This window comes from Callithrix jacchus, chromosome X (genome assembly GCF_049354715.1).
Source record: "Callithrix jacchus isolate 240 chromosome X, calJac240_pri, whole genome shotgun sequence".
Classification (NCBI taxonomy): domain Eukaryota; kingdom Metazoa; phylum Chordata; class Mammalia; order Primates; family Cebidae; genus Callithrix; species Callithrix jacchus.
The window spans coordinates 104,900,674-104,924,279 of NC_133524.1; the positions used below are offsets into that span (position 1 = coordinate 104,900,674).

A 23,606-nucleotide genomic window follows, 5' to 3' on the forward strand; every position below is an offset into this window, starting at 1 on the left:
CATCTATGGAACATCAACTTCATCTTAAAGTATTATTTTAAGTATTCCAACAAACACAATTACATTTTAGAGAAGACTACAAAATAGGTCTGAATTTTTAAGATAAAGCATGGGAATTAAACTTATGGTAGGTGCTTTGAGCCATCATGCCATGGTCCTAAGTGATTATGTGCTTACAGCCCTCTGTCATTAATATTAAGCTATGTATGCCATGATGCTTCTGGACAAGGTAGCAGGCAATTTTGCCTGTCATCTTATGAGACTTGATAGAATTGGGCTTCCTTGTAGGGATATCTTAATTAAGGGAATGTATATTTGTTTTCTTTCCTTGTTTTAATACCCCACCAGTGGAATCCCACCATATAGTTTTCTTGGCAACAGAATGACAGGACACTGGTTGATGAGGTGATGGTGAAGGCACTGCCAGTGTGGCTGAGCTATACAGGGTAGTGGTGATAAGAAGAAAAAAAGGCTAGACAAGACCACTGTCTTCAGTGTGTCTAGATCTTTCCCCCTAAGGCCTGAGTTCTACTCCTAAGAGCAGTGACAAGCCAGGCTCCTCAGAAAATTCTTAGTTGTACTCATGTAAATTTCCTTCTCTTTTCCTGATTATTGCCACCCAAACAATCCCCAAATTCATCTTCTCTTTTTATCATGGAAGACAATAAGAAAACAAGCTCTTAGCTAGTCTTGCAAGATGGCTGTCAATTCTTCCATTGGGAGGCATATATGTGACCCAACCTACAGTACATTTATGACTTTTTTCAAATATGTGAATACCTGTATAGAAGGCTTTGTGTTAAGCCTCAGGAGGATGAAAAGAAGATTAGAAGAAAAGGCTAAAGGAATTCACAACACCAAAAGATCACTTCCCACCGAGGTAGCATTTAAATGAGTTTTAGAGGATGGGAAGAATTTCATTAGCTAGAGATAATAGGGTGAGGGAGAGGCATTCCAGAGGGAAGGAACAGCATAAGCAAACATTCATTGGAGGAAGGGGCGGTGGGAAAGATCAAACCAAAAGAGCACAGGGAATACACAGGAAATGCAAAATAAGTACTCTAGGATGTCTGAGATTAGAGTATACTATGGAAGTAGTGGGAAAGTAAGCTAGAAAGATAGATCTTAAAAGGGTTTTAGTGTTAGGCTTAAGGATTTCACTTTATTCAACTGACAAGGAGGCACCATTAAATGTTTTGATAGGAAGTGATGCTGGCCAAGCGCAGTGGCTCACGCCTATAATCCCAGCACTTTGGGAGGCCGAGGCAGGTGGGTCACTTGAGGTCAGGAGTTCAAGAGCAGCCTGCCCAGCATGATAAAACCCTGTCTCTACTAAAAATAAAAAAATAAGCTGGGCATGGTGGTGTGTGCCTATAATCCCAGCTACTTGGGAGGCTGAGGCACAAGAATCGCTTGAACCCAGGAGGTGGAGGTTGTAGGGAGCTGAGATCGTGTCACTGCACTCCAGCCTGGGTGACAGAGTGAGATTCCATCTCAGCAACAACAACAACAAAAGTAATGCCATGAGAAGAGTAATTTAGAAAGATTAATACAAGGAAGCAGGAAAAGGAAAGAGACCTTGAAGATGAGACAGGTTAAGGTGCTCCACCAAATGCAAAGGGAATGATAAGATTTGGTCTCTTCCCTCAAGAAATATATATTAAGATGAATTAAAACTAACAAACACCATGAAATGTTTCCATGGTGCTGTACATTTCTATAAGTGCTTTATTAGCTGACACTGATGATAACCTTTTCTTTTCACAAGTGCTACTTTCTATGGCAACAACTATTAGAGGCACAATATAGCCCTGAATTTTGAACCCTGTGACTTGGAACCATTTTTCCTTTCCTTGTATATCATCTCCTCATTCACGGTAGGGGAAAAGAAAGGCTTCACAAATACAGCCTTTTCCTTAGGACGAGCTTTAAATTCCTTTTTTTTTTCACTTCATTTAGCAAACTAGGTCTTTACCAGATAGCAAGGCTCAAAGCTGCTGTAGTCACTCCTTTCTCATTCCCAAATAACCTGTGCTAATTTGCTGAACAGACTTCTGAGATTATAAGCAAATATCATTTAGGAAGAAAAACATGACATTTCTATGACAACCTGAAAGTCTGACAGGGAATCCACCTTTAAATCACCGGACAATAGTCTCTTTGAGAAGTATCTAGGACCTGGGTTAGACAATCTCTTATTAGGTGACTGGCAGTTTTTAGTGTATTCACTTTTCAAACTCTCAAATATAAGTCATAACTCTTGACAATCCCATGCAAGTTTGTCCCTTTTCTTTCCACAGCTCATTGATATATGAAGTTGTGATGTTAAAGAAAAAGAGAAGTTTCAATAACAGGGTGGACAATTATTGAGCACCCACTGTGTACAAATCACTGTATTAAGTGCTCTAGAGACATCAAAATAAAAATTACAAAGTCATATCCCTTGAGATGTCAAGTTCCATCCAGGTAGATCCAAGGATGGAAGGGGGAGACTAACACTATCGGGTACCCATTTTGCAAGGACCACTGTATAAGAGACACTGGCATTACAAAGATCAATGAATGGGTTTTCCAAGTGAGTTCTAATGACATTCTCAGTGCTGTCTCCACCAAACCTATCAAAAATTTTCAAGAAATTTCCATTTTTTATGATCCAAAATATACTGTCCAATATTTTCTACACCTAGAAGCACACAAAGAAAGGTTCTTTGACAGACAAGGGGCCCTGGCTTTGATTCAGAAAATGGAATCACAGTATTTGTTCATTCATTAAATACATTTCAACTGAACATTGTCAAATGCTATTTGGTACAGTGGTGAACAAGGCAAACAAGGTCCCTGGCCTCGTGGAGCTTATGTTCTGGTGATAGTATACAAATAATACATAAATAAAAAACTAGATAATTACAGATGGTGGACATGAACAATTAAGACAATCACAGGGTGATATGACAAGAGCATGGCAGGAAGGGACCTACTTTAGACTGGGTGGTCGGGGAATGCCTCCCTGAGGGGACAACATTTGAATGGACACTTGCCTGATGGTAAAGACTCAGCTATGCAAAACTTAGAGAAGAAAGTTATGAATCAAGAGAATAACATAGAAAATAGAGGAAATAACAAAATCGGCAGATAATTAGCAGGCAGATAATAATGTTGACTATGTGATAAGCACTGTTCAAATGCTTTACATAGTGAAGTCATTTAATTCTCATCACAACCTGACGAGGTAGGTACTACTAATAACCCCATTTTTCAGGGAGGAACCTGAGCCAAAGAGAAGATAAAAAACACCTAATATTGATAGCTAGTAAATGTCAGGTCAAGGATTGAAACCTAGGTGATCTTGCTTGAAAGTATCTATCTATCTTAACCATATGGGAGGGTAGGTGTTCAAACAGTATAAAAATCTATCTTAGTTGGAATTTACATAACAAAGGCTGAAAAGTCTTACAAAGCAGCCTAGGAAGTTATGGGGCTAAATCAGTAGCTAGGCTCCCAGGAAGTAGATAGATTTGAACAGTGAAAAAACTCACTTCATATTGAGGCAGAGTTGAAAGATGGAATTTTGATCTATCAAGTTACCCCTGAGCCCCAAGACTTCAACTTTTCTATAACATGCAGAAATGTCAGAAAAAAGAAAGGCAGGAAACACCACAGTGTAAGAATAGTAGCCCTTTGCATAAACAACAGCACAAATCCAAGTTTCTATCACCTACTGAAAGAGTTCTCCAAGGAAAAGTTTGATTAAACGGCTGTAAGATAAATATGAAGAAACGGCAACAAGTCATCGATACAGGCAGTCGGTTCAGGGAAGTAATCATTATCGTTTATTTTTCTGGAACTTTTCATCTGCAATATTTATCTATTAGAATAATAGGAGCAGAAGAAGCATATTTCATCTGAAAAAAAGCTAAAAATGCCTGCAGACATTAATTCGTTGTCCTCATGATACAGCAAGAAAGAGCAGTCTTATCATTATAAGCACTAGGAACAAGACTATACATGAGCTCCAAAACCTGTGACTGATAAGGCTAAACCTTCTCTGCTTGCCATTTCACAGGCCCTAGACCAGAGCTAAAGGCATGAAATGATTTGGGTCCATCTCAGCTTTGGCCTGAAAATACCATTCCAACCTGGAATTTGATAAAATTCTGCTTACACCCTGGCCTCAGTTTCCCTACCTGACAAACACTGAGATAAGACAGTGATAACACATAGATGGTAACTCTTAAAAACTGCTTCTGTGATTTCTCATTACCTTGTAGAACTGAGTCCAACTTCCTTACCATGGCATACGTGTCCCTCTATGCCTGATTCTCTGAAATACTCTTGTCATTTCCACCAATCTTTCTTTACACTACACATTACACATTTCCCTCTTTCACCTCTTGCCTTTTGCAAACAATATTACTTTGCCTAGTATGCCTTTTTCTTCCTCTTCCTGCTTCTCCCTCTCCTCTTTCTCTGGATAACTCCAACTTGCCATTTCTTCTTGGAGGACTTTTGGGAGAGTAACTCTAGCAGTCACATATATGTTGTTCTAGAATAGGGATGGCTTGGGGCTGGGAACTCAGATAAAAAGGCGTTTTATAGTCTTGTAACCCTTATAACATATCAGCCTATTAAAATCAGTTGTAATCTATATCCAAATAATTTATTACAAACAATTGTTAAAGTACCAAAGTTTGCCAAGAACTTAAAGCAGATTCAAGGTTATTCCTGTGTAATATCACTAGCCCTCAGGCTTCCCAAGACGTCTTGCCTGACACCTTTCCCAAAATGTAGGGTGCTCCAGATGCACACAGCACCCTTGTGTGCTGCATAGCACTTAGAACTCTGCGTTCGAACTATAAGTTTCCTTGTTTGTCTGCTCTACTAGACCACAAAATTATTTGAGAGCACGGACAGTATATTATTCATTTCTGTATTTCCAGTACTAGGCACAGTTGTAGGCATTTGTTGAATGGGAGCATGAACATTGACAGGTAAAGTAACTAAGAAAATATTAATAATTCCTTTGAGGACTAGGCTGTCTCTTCCTTGCTTTACCTATAACACCTAAGAAGACCTAAGTTCAATGGATAATAACTTTTTTTTTTTTTGGACAGTCTTATTGTGTGACCCAGGCCGGAGTACAGTGGCATGATCTGGGCTCACTAAAACCTCTGCCTCCTGGGTTCAAGCAATTCTCCTCCCTCAGCCTCCCGAGTAGCTGGGACCACAGGCATGCGCCACTACACCTGGCTAATTTTTGTATTTTTATTAGAGATGGGGTTTCTCCATGTTGGCCAGGCTGGTCTCGAAATCCTGACCTCAGGTGATCTGCCCTCCTCAGCCTCCCAAAGTGCTGGGATTACAGGCATAAGCCAACACATCTGGCTGATAATGACTTTTAAGAACTTTTGTCTTCCAATTCTATTGGTTATGATATAACTGATTTTTTTTTCTTTACTTCAGAGACTGCAGACATAACAAAGCAGAAATCTTTCTTTGTTTCTGTAAGCTGGCAACATAACATAAGGTAATGTATGGGTACAATAAGGTGGCTGAAATGGAAAGCTAGGAATCCTGATCTTTTCTAGACGGTAGTGTTTCTAGAGCAGGCATGAGGGAGAGGGCATACATTGAAAACAGCTTCAGAGTCCTAGAGATTGGCTCTGCAGTAGAGATAAATAGTTTGAATATGGTTCAAGGCGGAGCTGAACTCCAAACCATTCTGAAAGCAGATCTGTCCATAGTGTTCAAAAGATATTATCTCCAAGTCCTTGTCAATCAGTTATTCTCTCCCTTTATTATATCATCAACCTTTCATTCTCCACTGGCTCCTTCTCCACCTTGTAAAAAATGTGCAAGTCTCCTACATCATTTAATTGTATCCTCAAGCCAATCCCATGTGGTAGGCAATATCATTATCCTCATTTTAGAAATCAGACAATTGAGGGCCAAAGAATACGTAAATTACCCAAGGCCACACAGCTGATTAGTGACCGGAGCTAGGACTCTAATCAGATCTGTCTGACATCGAAGTCTTGTTTTTAACCATTCTGCTAATATTGCCTTCTGGGAAGCTGCAATTGAAGGTATTTTTCCTATTATCCTGTTTTGCAAGGTAATGGAGGATAACTGTCCACATTATTCCTGTAATACTCTTTCCTGTACCAGGAGATTCATGATTATGTCTATCTCTGGTCATTTCTTCTTAAAATTAAATACAGGTGGTTTAGCATTTAGACTCTGTTTAGCAGATCTTTAATTAAATCAGCCAAAACTTATTAAGTGCCTACTAGGTGCCCACTTTGTGTTTTGGGACTCAATACAAACAAGTTCTTGGCTTGAAGTGACAGCAATGTATAAATGCAGAGTTCAAGACAGTGGGGAGCAGGTATGAGTGAGCAAATGTATGGTATTCATTTTAAATGCTTATATGTTCAGGAAAGTTAAAGGATAGGGGCTGCCATAATTTGCCTTTAGGAAGTACGAGTTTCAGGGTAATACCACCTACATAACATATTTGTGGTTAAGGAAATTAAGAAGTTCTATGTGCATGTCTTATTTGTGTAGAGTCAACAGATGCGATCCAGAATAGCTATATTCTGAGTAGCTGCTAGAAGACTGGACACAGCTGGACAAAAGTAATTCACTTTGGAAGAGAAGTAACTCTAAATACACCAACAGCTGCATTGATCGTATTTGGAGGCAACCAGATGTTTTCTTCTGTGTAGTACTACCATTGAATCTTCTTACCCAGCTGCTAAATAATCCGAAACTCCAGAGATCTATCCAGTTTTCCTTCATTTCAATTTCTGAGGTCCCTATATCCTTTCATTCATGTCAATATCTAACTATGAGTCTTACTTTTCCATTCTGTTCAATTTTCTTTCAAACAGGAAGTTATCAATCAACCAATTAATCCAGTATCTAGTATGCAGATGGTGATGTTGGGAATACAAGGACATATTATATAAGAAAGCATTGGATTCTGTCTCTCAGGAGCTTACAAACTGATAATATTTGGGAGGCAAGAATGACTCACATGAGAATATTGCTAAAATTTACTTCCCAAAACTATGACATGCCATATGAGAATGCAGACAGAAGTACAGGATTTCAGAAGAAGGAGTAGGAGATTGATGTTTTGGGATTAGCATAGTCAGGAAAGTTTCATGAAAGAGTTGACACTTTACTCTTTTTTTGTTTGTTTGTTTGTTTTGTTTTGTTTTGAGACAGTCTTGCACTGTCACCTGGGCTGGAGAACAATTGCACGATCTCTGACCTCAACACACTGCAACCTCTGCCTCCCAGGTTCAAGTGATTCTCCTTCCTCAGCCTCCGGAATAGCTGTGATTACAGGTGCACACCACCGTGCCCAGCTAATTTTTGTATTTTTAGTAGAGATAGGGTTTCACCATGTTGGTCAGGCTGGTCTCGAACTCCTGACCTCGTGATCCACCTGCCTTGGCCTCCCAAAGGGCTGGGATTACAAGTGTGAGCCACCATGCCTGGCACTCTAGCCATGCTCTTCTACTTACTAATGGCGTGATTTGGGGGCAAGTTATACCTGTGTTTGGGGACTGAAAATATGCCTCTGCTACTTTTATTTTTATTTTATTTTATTTTATTTTTTTTTAACAGGCCAATCTCTCTCGTTTATTCCCACAAGGCAGCCAGGGGTGGGGGCGCCAAGCCGGGCCCAGCGGACCACGGGACCTTCTCCGGCGGGGTGCACGCGGGGTTTTCAGGCCTGCCCCACCATCAGCTGGTTTGCAGGCAGGCCGTCATGGGTGCCGGTGGAAGGCTCCGAGGGCGAGGGCAGGGGCTTGGACAGGGCCACACACTTGGGCTAGAAATAGCAGGGCAGGTCCTTCTCTATCACCTGGGGTTCCTCCATGGGTCCGTACCGCTTCACCACACAGCCATTCTTGTCGACGAGGAACTTGGTGAAGTTCCACTTGATGGCATTCCCCAGGGTGCCCTTTCCCTTGGGCTGGATCTTCATCCACTTCCACAGCGGGTGGGCGTCATCCCCGTTCACGCAGATCTTGCTGAACATGTCGAATTTGACGTTATAGCCAGCGGCGAACTCTTTGATCTCTTCGTTACTCCCTGGCTCCTGCTTCCCGAACTGGTTGCAGGGGAAGGCCAGGATCCGCAAACCGCACTCGGCGTATCGGGCGTGCAGGTCGACAAGCTGAGTGTAGTTCACCTGGGTTTTGCCTCACTGGGAGGCCACGTTGGTGACGATGCACACGAAGCCCCGGTACTTGTCCAGGTTAACCGTGTGCCCGTCGATGTCCTTGGCGGAAAACTCGTGCATGGAGCGCGCTGAGCGCCAGTCGTCCTGGGACGCGCACATGGTGCCGGCCAGGCCTGGCGCGGCCAGAGCCCCACACAGCAGCGCCGGCTTCAGCAAGCGGCACCCTGCTACTTTTATTTTTATAACCTGCTTTCCTATTTGAGGAAGATCTTGTATGAAACCACCAGGGAAATTTGGTGTTATATTCCTAAATGCCCACTAGATTCTTTGTAGAAACTTATTTATTTATTTTTTTTTGAGACAGAGTTTTACTCTTGTTACCCAGGCCGGAGTGCAATGGCGCGATCTCGGCTCACCACAACCTCCGCCTCCTGGGTTCAGGCAATTCTCCTGCCTCAGCCTCCTGAGTAGCTGGGATTACAGGCACGCGCCACCATGCCCAGCTAATTTTTTGTATTTTGAGTAGAGATGGGGTTTCACCATGTTGACCAGGATGGTCTTGATCTCTTGACCTCGTGATCCACCCGCCTCAGCCTCCCAAAGTGCTGGGATTACAGGCATGAGCCACCGCGCCCAGCCAGGAACTTATTTTACTGACTCAACTTTTGAGGAATCTCTGAAGAGGTCCAGATATAGAGATTTATGAGCAACTGTACTATGCCAACTAATTCATAGAATCATGGACTTCATGGCTCAATGGAAATGGGGAAATAATGTCCCTTTTACCTCACCAAACCACCTCTATAATATTCCTACCAGATAATCATCTCGCTTTATGTTTGTGCCCTTCTGGTAGGACACACATCACCTCCAGCTACATACAGTCCACTCTCTTGTGTGCTAGTGCAGTTCTCCTCAGTCACGCTGAGTTTTATAAGTTCCATCCTTGTTTTGAGCTACTGTAATCTCACATTGCATAAATAGAAGTAAAAAGAGCATGGTATCTAGACCAGGAGACTTTATTGTGTTGAATGCTTCTGCACTCGAGGGTAGATCATACCTCAAGGTTTAAGGGTGGCTCTGGGGCATGAGGTTTAGCACATATGTAAAGCTACTGAGTTGTGTTCAGAAGAGAGTGGCTTAGGACATGAGGGCACAGGTCAAGGAAAGGGGGCAGTTGAGACTGGAGAAGAGATTCCTGAACAGGTTAGCTGTGTTTAAATATTTAAAGGGCTGTCATGGGGAAAAGGGATTTACCATGTTCTACATTGCCACAGGACTAGAGCTAGGATCAGCAGGTTGAAGCTCTAGGAAATACATTTTAACTCAATATAAGGAAAAGCTATCTAATAGTCTGAGTTCCCCAAAGGAGCAATAAATAGGCCACCTTGAGAGGGAAGGAGTACCCAGCAACTGTAGTTATTCCAACATAGGCTGAATGCTTTTTTAAAATAGCGAGGATAATGTAGAGGACGTTTTTGAATTGGGAGCCCATCCTTCATGGTCCCTTGGGTGGATCCTGAGATGTTCCCAAGGAACTTTGATGTTCCATGGAATCACTTGAAAAGAAGTAGACTAGGTGACCTTTACAGTCCAGTTTATCCCTATGAGTAAACATCAACATGCCTATAATCCAGTTCATATATCAACATGCCTGTGATCATGTATTAACATTTTACCCATCTGTTCAAGTTCTACGTTCTTGAAACCTACTCCTCTCTTTTTAAATGTTTTGTTAAACATTCTTATTGTAAGAGGAAACCTCCAAACTGCCTAATAGACTATATTCCTTTTGACTTGGAGCCAAATGACCAGTGACTACTCCCTACAGGCAGGCAAAGGAGTTATTAGAGTAATATGGTATGTTATTTCACTTTCTTTTCTCTCAAGCAATATTTCTCTCTTTCTGTCTCTTTCTCTTTCTCTCTCTCTATCTCTCACACACACACACACAAACTAGTTTGATGGAATTGAGATCTACAGATGCCAAATGATTTGTCCAAGTTCATATAGTTACTTAATGTTTGATCAAGGAATGGAACCAGAACAATATACATTCCATTATTAATGGCGTACCTTCAATTTCTGATGAGATTGTAAGCTCTTTTTCTCCTCTAATATGTGCACTAAATACTTACAAAATTAATTTGTTTAGAAGTGTGTGTTGGTGATAAATCTGGTTTCAAGATATAAAACAACACCTATGGTATTCATGACTTCTTTTATCTCAAATCAGTGAGGTTTCACTGGCCTCTGAAGCTGTAGTGATCTTAATACATGAAATTTAAGATGCCTATGCACATGCCTGTTGCTCCCAGGCTCTCTCCTGTGAAAAGATTCTGGGATGTTCTTCCTGTATTCTGTCCATATTTTATGACTTAGAAGTTCCATCCAGCTTCCTTTAAAAATCCCTTGGCTAAAATCGAATGTTGTCCAGGAATGACTTAGTGTACTGGGCCTGGGAGAGAGAGCTTCTTCTCTTGGTTGGCTGAGTAGTTCCTTTAATCTATTTACCACAAGTGTTCATTGCTCTGGGCTCTGGGATTCTTCTGGATGAAAGCCCTCTATAAATATTTGTTATTGTTATGATAACCAGTATGGATTCCTGAATGAGATAAATTTGTCTCTGGTTTCTGCTTTTCATAGCTTCCCTCCCTATTCTTTTATTTCCCTCTCCTGATAATTTTTGTGTTGGAAAAGCGATCTATTTGTGCAGTTAATTAAGCTGAGTGCAATGTGATAGGCATTAGTGACTTTTCAGGTTGTGACTGCTAAGGGATGAAGGCCTTGGAGCTGAGAGTTCATACCATAAATATATATTTTAATCAACCAGGGGAAAAAATCCTTGAAAACAGAATTAAAAGTGATAGCAGAAGAATAATTAAATATTGCATGGAGGGGTCATGGGGACTGGTTTCTACAAAATTAAAAATGGTAAATCAATGTTTGCAATATTCTGTAGACTATCATCATGATAGCTCTGACTTTCAGCCTCCTCTAAGATGACAGTCAGATTGTTTACTGGAACACAGCCTTCCCTGATCTGCCCCAGACCAATTTTCTAGACTTACCCTTCTCTCTCCAATGAATCATGCCCATTCCTCCTTGTTTATAAAATGATTCCACTTCTTAAATGACAACCCCCTGGTCCTTCAAAAGTTAAAGTATTGGCCGGGCATGGTGGCTCACACCTGTAATACCAACACTTTGGGAGGCTGAGGTGGGTGGATCACCAGGTCAGGAGTTCGAGACCAGCCTGACCAACATGGTGAAACCCCATCTCTAGTAAAAATACAAAAATTAGCCGGGCGTGGTGGTAGGTGCCTATAACCACAGCTACTCAGGAGGCTGAAGCAGGAGATTCGCTTGCTCCCAGGAGGTAGAGGTGGCAGTGAGTCTAGATTGCACCACTGCATTCCAGCCCGGGTGACAGAGTGAGACTCCATCTTAAAAAAAAAAAAAAAAGAGCTTGGGTTGAAAGCTGGTTGTCCAGACTCTTAAGCAGAATTATTTATCTTCACAGCCTCAAGCTTATAACAATACCACGCACATGTACTTACACCTTCACTTTCCAGACACTCACAGGCCTGCTACCTATAAAAGGGGACTTCAAAGATTCTTCACCTATATCAGACATTCTGTCTGGGTTTGGATGACATAATAACCTGCATTTTATTCAGATCAATTTGTTCTGAACCATTAAAGTTGTGCTTTGACGTTGCCATTCTGATAGGAAAGTCTCTTAAGTTAGGCATAGTTAGTTAGCCATGTTTCCCTCTCTCATCACAGCAGCCTTTTTGTTGTTGTTTGAGAGGGCATCTTGCTCTTTCACCGAGGCTGGAGTGCAGTGGTGCAATCTTGGCTGACTGCAAACCTCTGCCTTCTGGGTTCAAAGGATTCTCATACCTCATCCTCCCAAGTAGGTGGGATTACAGGTGTATGCCACCACACCATAATTTTTTTTGTATTCTTCATAGAGACAGGGTTTCTCCCTGTTGGCCAGGCTGATCTTGAACTCCTTCCCTCAAGTGATCTGCCCACTTCCGCATCCCAAAGTGCTGGGATTACAGGCGTGAGCCACCACAAGCGGCCCACAGTAGCCTCTTAACAAGCCTAATCAAGATTGCAGAATTCAGAGTAAATTAAAGAACACTTTGCATACAACCTTGCAAAGAACTTTTTCTCTTCTTCCATAATCTATTCAAGAAAGTTTTATTGAGCACCTACTATGAGATAATAGATCTGAAAATCACTGAGAACTCTCCATTGTCTAATGAAAGGGCAAGAAAAACTTAAGTTCCTTATAGTGATACGAGTTACATGGCACATTTATAATGTGACTTTTGGCCTAATTTTTTTTAAATTTTAAATTTTTATTTGTATAAATTTAATGGGTACAAGTGCATTTTGTTACATGGGTATATTACATAGTGATGAAGTCTGGCCTTTTAGTTTATTCATCACGTGAATAATGTGCATTGTACCCATTAATAGTTTCTCATCACCCACTCCCTTTCCACCCTTCTGAATCTCCAGTGTTTATCATTGGACACTCTAGGTTCATGTGTATACATTTTTCAGCTCTCGCTTATGAATAAGAACATACGGTCCTTGAGTTTCTGTTTCTGAGTTGTTTCACTCAGGATAATGGCCTCCCATTCCATTCAGGTTGCTGCAAAAGACATTATTGCATTCTTTCTCATGGTTGAATAGTATTCCATTCTGTATGTATACCACATTTTCTTCACCTAATCATCTGCTAATGGACACTTAGGTTGATTCTGTATCTTGGCTATGGTGAATAGTGCCACAACATCCCAGCCGAATTTCAAAACTTATTTCTAGCCACCCAGACACCCCCTGCCCCAGAACACACACGTATTTCATGATGTAGCCACACCTAATGACCTACCATTCCCTAAACATAGTATGTATTCAGTGTGTATGTACACATGCTGTTCCCTCTGTGTGGGAGACCCCTGTCTACCTGGGGATAAATACTCAACTTCCAAATTCAACTCTAATTTCTTTCTGTCACCTTTCCTACCTCTTCACTTCCCAAATTAATCACTCAGCTGCACTCCCAAGGCTATGATAGCATTAACAAATGTAAAGATACTTGCTTATGGTCATATGTATTTTTACTGGACCCGAAATAAGAGGCTTTGTCTCAGCTATTCTCATATTCCCAACAACTAGTGCTATGTCTGGAACAGAGTAATGTTTATAAAATGTTGAAGGATAGACGGAAGGAAGGAAGCAAGCAAAAAAGCGAGAAAGCAATTTCTTCATTTCCTAGGCCTTGAGTCCCTGCAGGGTAGGTACTACATCTTACTCATTTTTTTTTTGTATCCACAGTGGCTTAAACACAGAAGACCCATAATAAACCTCTGTGGAATTGAAAGCAGGTAAAAAAAAATTCTTAAACACAAATCATTAAATATATAGCTGCCTCCCAAGTGCCTACAATCTCAAAGTTGAAAACAGTAGTTCAACCAGGAAGCAATTTAATAACAAGACAGACACTGCTAAATGCCCTAAAAGTCTAGAGATGGGAGAAGTGAATGTGGGCCGGAAAACACTTCTCAAATTCTATGTGCAAATAAATCACCTGAGGAATGTGTTAAAATGCAGAAGCTGATTCAGTAAGTCTGGGCAATGCCCAAAAATCTGCATTTCTAGTAGTCAGGTGTGAGGAACATATTTTCAGTAGTGATGAAGGTGTAGAAAGCCTTCTTAGAGGGTGCTTCTTTAAAAGCACTTCTTTAGCTAGGTGCATTTCCAAGTTGTTTTAGTTAGGTGGGAAGGGCAACCTAAGCAAGAGGAAGGCATAAGTAAAGTCACAGAAGCAAGAAAAGTAGTATCTGCAGGACAATACGAAAGCCACAGAAATGGAGCAGTGGGGTCTAATAAAGGCATAATTTGTGGTAACTCTAGAGAGGTTAGGTGGGGTCAGATTATTGGCTGCATCAAAAAATCTTCTGAGGAGTTTGGACTTTATATTGTACATTCTTAAGCAATAAGTTGATGTGTTATTCTCATACTTTATATTTGTATAGAAACGTTCAGTTCATGAGACACATTGTTCCTATGTATTTGCCATCTGATACTCCCAGCAAATCTCTGAGTTAGGCCAGGTGTTTTGTTTTATCCCGATTTTACAGGGTGAAGAAACTGAGGCTCCACAGAAGTGAAGTTATACTTTTCCCAAGGTCATCCAAACTTGGATTAGAGGTGGTACGGAAACCAATTTTTATCACTCCCACTGCAAAGTGATTTTGCATCACATCATGCTGAAATTGCCACTTTAAACCAGAGGGTCCTGAAAAGGGGCACTTATGAAATTATGTTCACATTATTCCAATCTTCTCTTTAGCTGCAGCTCATTATCTGGCTAAGGAAAATCTGCTTTCAGAATTATAATTCTCTGACCCAAAAGGCTATTAATTTCTTTCTATTTAGTAATTGAGGAGCTTTTCCCTGCCCCCTACCATTCTCACTGTATGTTAAAGAAGAATGAAATTACTGGAGTAAAAATGTGGGGTGACACCTGCTAATATATTTTGTTTAGGAAAATTAAGTGGAACCAGTTCCAATCTCTAAATGATAACATGAAAGTTTCCTCCCTGAGGCTTTGCTATTGTAGTTTCACTTGCCATGCACCTTTTACTTATATCTCCCAGCCTGGGAACTGATCACTCTGTTATTGCCTATTGTGATCCTATAGGAGTTTATTGTTCCCCAAATTCCCTTCTTTGCAGATTCTTCTTGGAGATCTGCAGGGGTATGGGACTAATAGTGTATGACATCAGTGTCATTCTTTCTTTTCAGTTGCAAACAATGTGTTTGGCCACATTGGAATTAAGTGGGTTAAAATTCCATCAAAGCAGCTCAGGAATTAGAAAATGCTTTTTTTTTTTCTAGAAAGGAGAATAGGGATAGACTTAATTCGAAGCTCTACAGAACTCGGATCATGAAACAAGTGTTAGAAATCTAGCAGGTTCTCAACCAGTGTTTCATATTTGATTAATTTCTATCAAATCTGTTGAAAATTCAGATAGTATCAAATTGAGTTTGTGTTTATTTCATTACTAATTATGTAGGCAAAAAAAATATACTGGCTGCATGGCCTTGGGCTAGTGCCTTAACTTCTCTTAGCCTCAAGTATCATTATCTGATAATGGGATGATGAATTGTGCCTATTTCACAGGATTATTGTGAGGATTAGATGGTATAACGTATGCAAAGTACTTCACACACTGTCTGGTGCCAAAGTAGGTGCTCGGTAAATGGTAGCTGGTGTTACCCCACTCATTCTTACACTTACTCTGAAAAGAACACGCAGGTAAGCTTAGCAACACCTACAGAACATACCCTTGTGCCTTTAAAGACAGGAAACTGGAGAAGCTGTTATCTATCTGACAAATGATAATTATATAAAGCCAAAGCAGATCTTTTGGGTCAGTGATCTTTCTGGACTGAGACCCACAGTGAGAGGAAATGCATTTTACATAGTATTACAAAATAACTATTTCTGGAAAACAACTGGTAATTTTCATTCTATTCTGTTCCAATCTTGTCCATTCCATTCTATTGCATTAGGAAACAAATGCTGGTCAGGATCCATGCAACTGAATTTTTATAAATGGTTTTCAACCTGCAGACTGAAAAAATACTAATTTACATGTTTCCAAACTTCATTTTCATGAACCAAGAAAGGAAACAGTTACCAGTGCTATCTCTATTTATTGGTCCTATTCATCCTTCGGATATTAGCTGGAATGCTTCTCCCTGATGTCATGGGTCTAGATCCTGTTCCCTTGTTATACGTTGCCATGTGACCATGTTCCTTTTCTTCAGAGCATTTATAACAGTTGATAATTATATACTTGTTTGCCATTTAAAAAATTAATATGTCTCTAAGGTCCATGAGAACAGAAATTTTATTTTTTTTTATTGGTATATTTTTGCATCTAGCCCAGCCCAGCACCTAGCACATAATAGGTACTTTATATATATAGTTATATGTCACTTAACAACCATGATGCTTTCTGAGAAATGTGTTGTTAGGCAATTTCATTAAGGTTTACACAAACCTAAATGGTATAGCTTACTATATATACACCTAGGCTACATGATATGACCTATCACTCTTAGGCTACAAACCCATATAGCATGTTAGTGAATTCTGCAGGCAATAATAAAACAATGTAAATATTTGTGTATCTAAACATATCAAAACCTAGAAAAAGCATTGTAAAAATATGGTATAAAAGATTTTTAAAAAATTATATCCACGTCTAGGGCATTTACCATGAATGGAGCTTGCAGGACTGGAAGTTGTTCTGGATGAGTCAGTGAGTGAGCGGTGAGTGGATGTGATGGCCTAGGACATTATAGTACACTACTGTAAGCTTCATAAACACTACATCACTGCTGTGATGTTACAATGGCTATAACTGTACGCTTAGGCTACACTAAATTTATACAAGAATTTTCTTTCTTCGGTAATGTTAACTTTATCTTACTCTGACTATTTTACTTTATGTACTTTTAATATTTTAGACTTTTGACTATTTGTAGTAACACTTAGCTTAAAGCACAAACACATTGTACAGCTGTACAAAAATATGTTTTCTTTATATCCTTATTCTCTGAGTTTTTTATTGCTAAAATATTTTACTTTTTAATTTTTAAAATTTTTCTATTAAAAACACAGACACAAACACCCACATTAGCCTAGGCTTACACATGGTCAGGATCATCAATATCACTGTCCTCCACCTTCACATCTTGTCCTAGTGGGTGTTTGGGGGCAATAGCACACATAGAGCTGTCACCTCCTATGAAACCAATGCCTTCTAGAATACCTCCTGCAGGACCTGTCAGAGGCAGTTTTACAGTTAAATGTTTTGGTTCATAAGTAGAAAGAGTACACTCTAAAATAATGATAATAGTACAGTAAATATGAAAAGCAACGATAGTTGTTTATTATCAAGTATCATGACTGTACATAATTACATGTGTTATACTTTTATACAAGTAGCAGTGCAATAGCTTTGTTTACACCAACATCATCAGCAACACATGAAGAATGTGTTGTGCTATGATGTGTCACTAGGCAATAGGAATTTTTCAGCTCCATTATAATTTTATAGGACTACCATCGTACATGTGGTTCATTGTTGACCAAAATCTCATTATGTAGTTCATGGCTGTATACATTGAATGAATGAATGAATAAACTAATAAATGAATGAATAAAGGTGTTCATAAACCCAAATGTTAACCTGGACAGTTCAACCTACCAAGAAATAGTTTGTTGACTTTGCTTTCCAAAGTGAAAGATAGGCGGTTCTGTTAAATACTCTCCTCCAGTAGACTCTAAGCTCTGTGAGTGCTAGGATCGTGTCTGGTTTTGCTCCCATTGCACTCCAGAATTATCACAGTACCTAGCAAACAGCAAATCCTTAAAAAAGTTTTTGCATTAATAATAAACAAAAACAAAATAATAAACATACAAGTGGGACCTTTAGAGCATTCCTAAATTTCTTGGAAGATTTCCAGGTGAACTTAAGGATTACAAACAGTCTCACATATCAAGTCTTTAGCCGTACGGATATCACAGATTGTCAGAGGTGGTAGGGACCTTATACATCAATCAGAGGTTAGCAAACTGTTTCTGAAAAGGGCCAAACAGTACATGCTTTTGTCTTCGCAGGCCAATGTGGTCTTTATCACAGCTTCTCAACTCTGCTGTTGCAGCGGGAAAGCAACCACAGATATTACTTAAATGAATAGAGTGGCTGTGTTCCAAAAAACTTTACTTACAAAAACAGGTGGCCAACTGGATCTGGCTGCAGTTTGCTGACTCTTAACTCTAATCCAATCTTAACTCCCATAGCAAAGAGAAACCATTTCCCCAGAAAGGGGAAATGACATTATTGAAGATTACACAGCTACGAGATTAAAGTGGGAACTTCTAACTCCCCTTTTAATTCTCATGACACTACAAAACAGCCATATTTCAGGGTCTGCCTGCTTCAGTGTTGGTGTTAGCATTACTCTGCCTCGTTTGTTGAAGCTAAGCGACTTTATCTTAAATTTGATTTGTGTTAACGGGTTTTCATTTTACTTTTTATTCTGTCATCCATGTAGACTGAAAACCTTGGGGGTGATCATCTTCATAGACAGAATATAAAAGTCCCTTTCTTTTCTTCAAGTACCTGGAGCTCTGCCTCCTGACAAATTCAGAGATGGTATGTACTAGGTTCTTTAGGCAAAATGTTCTGACTTCTATGGTATTAAAGACTGGATAGGGAAATAGGAGGTGAGATCCCTGTCATATCTTGTCCTACTATACACATTACTCAACTCTCTCATCCATCATTCAGCTGTAGGGATTCGCTGAGTTCCTACTGTACATGTAGCACGAAGCTGGAGTTAGGAGAAAAGGAATGGTAATGATGAGACTATTAATAACAGCTAACTTTTTTGAGGTCTGACTATACATCAAGGACATTATATATAGCTTCTCTAAAACCTCAACACAGTGCCTTAAGGAAGGATTAGATAGACCATACTGTTTCAATTGCAACCCAATTTGGTACACATCGAAGCTCTGGGCTCCTGCTGTCTCTACTACTGCTGCTGCTCTTAAGGCCAGAGATTCCTGAGTTGTTCACCGTCTAAGATTTCTTCACCTTTCTAAGGATTAGAGGTGAAGAAATGAAAGCTCCTGGCCCAGTGTCCAGCACTAGCATGTGCTGTTATTAGTCACTACTGTCCCTTACATGACCACCTGCTGACACATATTAATGTGCCTTCAACCTCATTAAACACTCCCTGAATAAATGATGGCCTTCCACATTATTGTGCCTTTGTATGAACCATCCATTCTTCCTGGAATGCTGCCCACCAATGCCCTGTGCTCTACCAAGACTTAGTTCAAATGTCACCTTGCCTGTGACATTTTCCTGATTCCTCTGGAGTAATGGAACCAGTTTATCCTCCATGCTTTGTTCAAACCTCTATTCTTCCATCTAGTAAAGCATCTGTTCTCTGGTTTATCACATTCACTATGAACTCTACTGAGACAGGGGATGTCTTATTGATTTCCTTTTTAAAATAATGTCTACTGTGTGTTTTTAATACAGAAAAGCATAAAAAAGGAAAAAAAAGAATGATAATTCAACTCCCAGAAACCCCCTTGGCCTTTAAAAAAGCAATATATGAACATGGTAGGAAAATTCAAACTGTACAGGAAAGTACAAAATGAAATTAAGTCTCAGTTCAGAAGAAACCATTAACAGTTTCTTGCATATTCCATCAGCAAACATTTGCACATACACATTAGAACCTACGTATATCTTGTAGCTTATTAAAACGTTAAAAAGATTTCTAAACACAACGTTATATACTTTAATTTTCACTTGAGTGTGACATGGAGTTCGAGATCAGCCTGGGTAACACGGAAATACTCTGTCTCTATTTAAAAAAAATATTAGCCAGTATGGTTGTGCATGCCTGTAGTTCCAGTTACTTGGAAGGGTGAGGTGGGAGGCTTGTTTGAGCCCAGCAGGTCGAGACGGCAGTGACCCATAATCATGCCACTGAACTTCAGCTTGGGTGACAGATCAAGACCCTGTCTCAATAAACAAATACATAAATAAAGTGTGTGAGTGCTCTGGAGAGGTATGGGTTGGATCATTACAGAGGTCCAATATGGTGGGAAAAAAAGACCTGTATAGGAGCTGAGAAAGAAGAGTGTGTGATTAAGTGTAAAAGATGGAAAAAAGAGAAAGAATAAAAGCAGGAAGAAAAAAGTTAGTTGAGCTGCCGCTGAGATCATGGGAAACAAGAAAAATGAAATCTTCATTTTGCTTCCCCTGCACAAACTTAAACCCCCACCCTTAAACAAGCATTATGAAAGCTAAGGAGTTGGTTAAAGCGCTTTTCAAGTGCTTTGCGAAATCAGGGAACTAATAGTCATTTTTCTCATTGAGGAAGGCTGGGCCCCTCAACATCAAAGAATGGCCCCTCTTTTCAATGGGGCAGCTTCCCACAGCAGTACCTAGCTTCCTTAATCTCAGTAACTACAATAAATGCACGAGCCCCCTTTTGTGTGAAACTCCTATCTAATCAAAACTAATCACCAAACAGATCTTTGCCTAACATATCTGAGTAACAGAGCTGAAATCTTTAGCCAAGCAGAGGCCGCCAGTAAGCCCCCGTGAATGAAGGAAAGGGTGGTCGCACTGTTTGCCTTTCTCAATGTTCTGTGAAAACTCTACATTCACAAGAATAAAATCAAAGTCACTTGAAAAACAAGAATGCAGTCCCGCTTTCCACATTTAGATGAATTGGGACCAGGCAGATCCAGATACTGACAAATTGAAAATAGCAGAGATGTCTCAAAACCAGTTTTTTGGGTGGGGAGTTGAGGAAGTCTAACAGTGTTAGAGGGAGGGGGTTGCTGCTGTGTAAACTGACATGGAGGACCTCAATTTCAAGATGATAAAAGCTCAGTCGCTAAGGAGGGGCTAAAGAAGCCTCTTTGTGTGTCTAATTTGTCTAGCAAAGCAGTCAAGGCTAACCAGGACTACAGTAATTGGAAGCCGTGAATGACTACCATTTATTGAGTGCTATGGCAAGACAAAGTACTTTGCTCAGATTAACTCATTTCGTCTTTAAATCAACCCTATTTAGTACACAGTATTATTATTCCATTTTAATAATAAGAAAATTCTGGTTCAGAGAGGTTAAGGAACTTGCCTGAAATCACAACTAAGAGGGTAAGTGGATTCATATCTTAGACAGGTCTATTCAACTCCAAACCTTGTGTTTTTTCTACTACATGATACCTCTTTTCCACTTATCTATCTATTGCATTTGGTACAAAATTTTCTCTCCTATATTTTTCCTTCATATGGCTTTTCCTTATGCTGGTTCTGGGCCTTAATAAATGGGCCTTTAGCCAGGCATGGTGGCTCATGCCTGTAATCCCAGCTCTTAGGGAGGCATAGGCAGGGGGATCGCTTGAGCCCAGGGTTTCAAGACAAGCCTGGGCAACATAGCGAGACCCTATTTTCCACAAAAAGGAAAAATAAAGACAAATAAAGGGGCCTTCATAAGGTCCATCTCTCTTCCCTGTAATCTCTCTTTTCAGCCATGAGGTCTACTGAAAACTTGAGAGCCTGACTGAATTTAAAATTTAAAGCGCACTTCTCTGAAGGAAGTTTTCAAATCTTAGAATGCCCTCCTTGGAAATCTTTTACATAGTATTGACTCCTGAACTGTGGAGGGTGTGAACTAAAGTTCAAAGAGCTACAAAATGGTGAAGTTTGCATCAGGACTAAATCCAGGTCTCCTGAATCCCAGTGCAGCACTATTATTTTCTCTCCGTCTCCCTCTCCCTGTTACTCCACCCCCATCCCTGATTATGTCTCTCTCCTTTCTTGATTAAGCCTATTATATCTCCCCAGCCCCCAGTCCATCCTACACACTTCATCTTGTTCATTACTATCCAAAGCAGGGCCTCTACATCAGTCAAGCCTGTCACCTTAAGCCCACTTCAATGCTCATTTACTCTAGAGTCTCTTCACACAATATGCATAATGTTTGTGGCTTACAGATTTCTATAACTAGCTTAACTTCCTCAGATCCCTTAGCTCCTTTAAAATTTTTTTCTTTTATCTTCCTTTGTGTCCCCCAAAAGGCCTTAAAGGTGCTTAGTAAACAATGGTCAAATTAACAAATATTGTCTCCTTGCATAAAACACGAATGTTTGCTAAAAGAATATATCCTCCCCAAAATAAAATAAAAAAGGCTAAAAAGATGCCTTATCAGTTCTCATTAGAATTTGACAAAAGTATACATTGGTTAATTAGCCCTTAGCAAAAGCATAGATAAGAGCTGGGGGATGCTAATTAACCCAAAGCCCCACAAACCAAAGGCAGAGAAGTGGGAAAATATTTTAAGCAAATTTTGTTTTCAAGAGAGTATGCTTACATGAAAACTGAGCATGGCATATTTACAACATTTTTGCTGCAGCAAAATGAGCCAGACTAGAAGCAAAGGAACAAGGAAAACATGGCAGTTCATCTTCAAAGCAGCTCATTCACCATTTAATTCTCAAATCACCTCTTCGGTGTAAGAAAGTATTATTATCCCACTTGAACAATGGGCAAACTAAGACAGCCAGGCTAAGTGACTTGTGGGGGCCTAAAGCTATCCAAGTAATATAACCATGAAAGGAATATTTAACACATTTGTTAATGCTCATAAACCACTAAGAGAGTTGAACCTAAAATGCAGGTATATTTGACATTTTAGCCTTCAAAGGTAATTTTAAAGGGGCTATAAATAAAATCCTATTTTCAATGCACAGAGAAGGTTCTCTGGTGTAAGAAAGTTCTTTGGTAAAGTAAACAACCCTGTCATTTGTTCATTTCATAAATAACCTCCTGCCTTTTTAATCACAAAGTCCCTAGGCAAGCAATCTGGCCAAAGAAAAAGAGTTAGAATCCACCAGTATAACTCATAGAAGTACAGCAATTTAGGGTGTTTTTGCAAAATGCTAATAGCTACTTCGTCATTATGCTGATTAGACTTCACACTTGCTTTAAGGGTCAGAGAGTAAGGGTTGACCATCCATGACACAGAAGGATTGTTGTTATTGGCACTTGGCAGAATTTCATTCAGCTATTTGAAATCAGGAGAGAGCGCTCTGATTCATTTTTAAAAGGCTTGCAGCTTCTTTAAAAACATTTAGAAAAGTATTTTCAAGGCGTTAAGTAGGTAAACGGAAAAGAGAAGTGCAATGAAGTTGTCTTTTCTGAGTTGTCTGTCCCCTGGAAACCATTAACATCCATCTAAGTTAGCTCAAGGACTTAGTATCATTTTAAGTAATCAACGGGAAGGCTCCAGGCTTTCTAATCTAATTGCCATCTCCAGGGAAGTGCCATCTTCACTCAGCTAGGTTGAAAGGGAAGAACATCTCTTGGGATTAAGAAGTGAATGATTTGGACTATAGATTTTTCAATCATTTTGATGGTGCTTATCTCAGGAATTAAGGTTATTTTTTTCAAATGTGGTATTTAATGAACGACACTGGCCCGTGTGGGTCTGTGTAACAATCTGCAATTTGCTGGTCTCAGGAATTTTTACTAATTTGACTTGAAAATGAAAGAAATAGCATTATACTAAAATATTTTTTTCTGAGTTACCTGGGGAAGACCCTTTTATAATCAGAATCAATGAGAGTTTAGAAACATGATGCTGAGATTCTTGGAACATGCTACCAACCTCTTACTTTTAATATCCTTTTTGGATTCTGAATAAAGGAGGTGTCCTTACCTATTCCAAAACTATCTTTTCTCCTGGAATCTTAATATGTGGGTTAGGACTT

At 39.8% G+C, this 23,606-nt stretch overlaps 1 protein-coding gene and 1 pseudogene across 5 annotated transcripts in view; both read right to left on the reverse strand.

Annotated features, from left to right (window-relative positions):
• COL4A6 (collagen type IV alpha 6 chain) overlaps positions 1–23,606 on the reverse strand; it is a 285,194-nt gene that overhangs the window by 201,381 nt on the left and 60,207 nt on the right. The window lies entirely within an intron of this gene.
• On the reverse strand, positions 7,596–8,421 carry LOC103790339 (phospholipid hydroperoxide glutathione peroxidase pseudogene; annotated as a pseudogene). The gene has a single exon (XR_004738789.3). The product of XR_004738789.3 is annotated as a phospholipid hydroperoxide glutathione peroxidase pseudogene (transcript).